Source organism: Laetiporus sulphureus, assembly GCF_001632365.1.
Source record: "Laetiporus sulphureus 93-53 unplaced genomic scaffold LAESUscaffold_69, whole genome shotgun sequence".
Lineage (NCBI taxonomy): Eukaryota > Fungi > Basidiomycota > Agaricomycetes > Polyporales > Laetiporaceae > Laetiporus > Laetiporus sulphureus.
In genome coordinates, this window is record NW_024468578.1 from 1 (window position 1) to 2,871 (window position 2,871).

Genomic DNA, 2,871 nt, shown 5'->3' on the forward strand with positions numbered 1-2,871 from the left:
GATAAGGCGTCAAACCTCCCCAAGAAATGCATGAAAAAAAACTCAGTGAGAGAGTCGCCAACCTAAAATATTACATCTAAACTTTCTACAGAAAAAGAGAACGTCAGAAAATGACAAACCATCTACACGTAGCCAAAAGAAGAAGAGGATATGCGTACAGCTGTCGTCTGATGATGACTGAGAGCCATTAGAATAGGCGCATACATGAGATTACAATTTTTTGGTGCTTCGAGTCATATCTTGGTAGCATATACCTTGGAACGGAATGTATAAGCAGTGTGAATGTGACATAAACACGTGAACAAGGAGAAACTGCGACTTGAGTGAAGGAAAACCCAACAGTCAAATACTTCGTCTTACTGACATGTCATAAAAGCAATACATTGAAACGTTGCAAATTGACGAGTGTAGCCAGGATGAATCCGAAATAAGAAAAAAAGCATAGAAACTGTGAGGAATGATTTTCAAAAAGACAGGACAGATGAAATACGACTATGTCAAAAAATTACACCCTTTCTGACATGTCATAAACCAAAACATCCAGAACCAGAATTGTTCACATAAAGATAGCGACAGGTATGACGAATGGCACTTAACTCACAATAGACAGTGATAAATATCATTTATATAGATCATGCCTGCACACGGTGGGTCAACCGTGAACGAAGTTTTTCATATTTTATGACATGTCAGTAATTACCACATTTCGAACGCGAAATCATCACAAACACATTGAGGGCCATATAATGTCCTGTGCATTACTAAAACCACAGGGGCACGTCCCAGAACGAAGGAATACCACACTTACCTGAACAGACCGAGGTCCGATAGAGAGCTGCCATCCTGATCACTGGATGAATAAAAGACGAACCAAACCTGCCAGATGTACCGTCATACAGAGTATAACTCCGTATCACAGCTTCTACATCACAAAACAAGCCTGGTAAGCAATACAAACGATGAAAGAACTCTCACCAGTCGTGCTCCCAACCTTGTCCGACCTCCAACGACCAACCGTACACCCTCTAGCCATGCCGATACCCAGAGAACAACGTTGGAACGGTGTATAACCCGTAGCAACAGCCTTATACCTGGCGCAAGCGGAGATCGGCCACAAAGTGTTGGAAAAGGTGCTGGAGAACGGGCGCCTAAGGAGAGGTTGGAAAAAATGAACTAGGGAATGCTTAATACAGTTGCGCCGGGTCCAGAAACGGGCGACAGTGTAGGGAAGAAGGGAAACAAGCCTGCGCAAGTGCTGCGCAAGACAGAGCTATCGTGTAAGATGAGGTGGATGACGTTGTCTGTGACAGTACCTCACGAGGATACCAAGGAGATTGCCGACGGCACCGAGCGATCGGAATGCAACATCAGAGTTGTGCCGCAGTTGCGCCGGACCAATGGGATGCCGAGCTTGCTGTTGAGGGTGTCCACAAGCCTATAACGTCTCAATTAAATTGCATAGATTGAAAACAAAATCCATGGCTCCAAGGGGCTTGGAGCCATTGGCATATAGATAGATTGCTTTCAGGAGGATAGGACACAATCTCGAGGAGCTAGGAGGTGCGCACGGAGGGAGGCCGAATGTTACATTCGGCCCGGGTTATATAGATAGCAATATTCTGGCTAAGAAGTGCGGCATATGCTTTCACTGGTATGTGCCGCGCCTTGCCATGTTTACCATCAGATGTCTGTCGCAGGAGAGTGCGGCACTTACATCGTGTGGTGTTTACCGCAGTTGTGCCTTATATACATCACTGAGATGGTATAATTAAGTATACGATAATAATCAATTGTGAGCCCTTATCTTCATCTCATGCGGAATGTGCACAATAATCAATTGATACAATTCAGGTGTCTGACAATCTCATATCAAAGTCTACAAATATTTGCCAGTGAATATGTCTCATATGGACGACCATATTGTCACCAATATAGCGTACTACTGGATAGTATGTGTGTTTCTTCAGTACCTAATTATTCAATAAAATATATTGTGGCACTATGTGCTGCTATGCAGTGACCCTAACTGGGGGCGACAACCAAATCCAGAGTCCAACCTAATTCACCTGCAGGAGGTGGAGAGCCACATAATAATAATGCCATGACATAATATGTACTTGTATGCCACCCAATAAATATGACATTCAATTTAGTCGATGTAGTAATGACTCACTTCACACCTTTCGACCCCTAACTTTCTATTTCATTCAATAATACTCGGCACTGCAAAAATGAAACCAATTGTGTAAGATGACAACAAGTGCCAGTCTCAAGTAACTGGCGATGCACAGATGATTGTTCAGCAGTTAAATACAGCTGACAATGTCCAGTGCGAGGATGGCCGACTCTGGTACTGGTAAGTGCTTGAGCACTGGAGTGTAGTCCATATATGTCATTTAAGGAGTGGATCAGGGACGCATGTGGCAAAGTGGTGACAAAGATGAACCAGAAATCAATCAGCTCAGAATGGGAGAATTCGGGAGAACAAGGAAACGGCCAGGCAAATTCAATCAATTGCACTGGTGCAATGGTGCAATGGTGCAATCACGCCTTCGACATCGAGCATCGTGCTCCGTAAACCTGCATCTGTTCGCTCGTGCATATCTATTAAGAATTCCCTGCATTGAACATTATTACTACTTTAACGTATACATTTATTGTTATTAATTGTTTCCCATGTACTACTGTGAACGGTTTTGCCTAACAAATGCGCGGCAACGAAACTCGATAGTGTATGCCACACTTTGTCACCTTTTAATGAAAGTACTTCAGCAGGTAATAGCCAATGTCAGCATTTAAAGTTGGCATACAGCTTTACAAATATCCCAAACAATATTGATGGCTATAAATGTATTTCCTTATATGGCAACC

The 2,871-nt window shown here is 43.2% G+C and overlaps 1 protein-coding gene across 1 annotated transcript in view; it reads right to left on the reverse strand.

Moving 5' to 3' along the window:
- Window positions 1-2,830: 2,830 nt before the first annotated feature.
- LAESUDRAFT_502129 (uncharacterized protein) overlaps window positions 2,831-2,871 on the reverse strand; it is a 1,019-nt gene continuing 978 nt past the window's right edge. The window contains exon 2 of the mRNA XM_040902709.1: window positions 2,831-2,850. The gene's annotated coding sequence lies outside the window, so the exon portion shown is untranslated. The remainder of the gene's footprint in view (window positions 2,851-2,871) is intronic.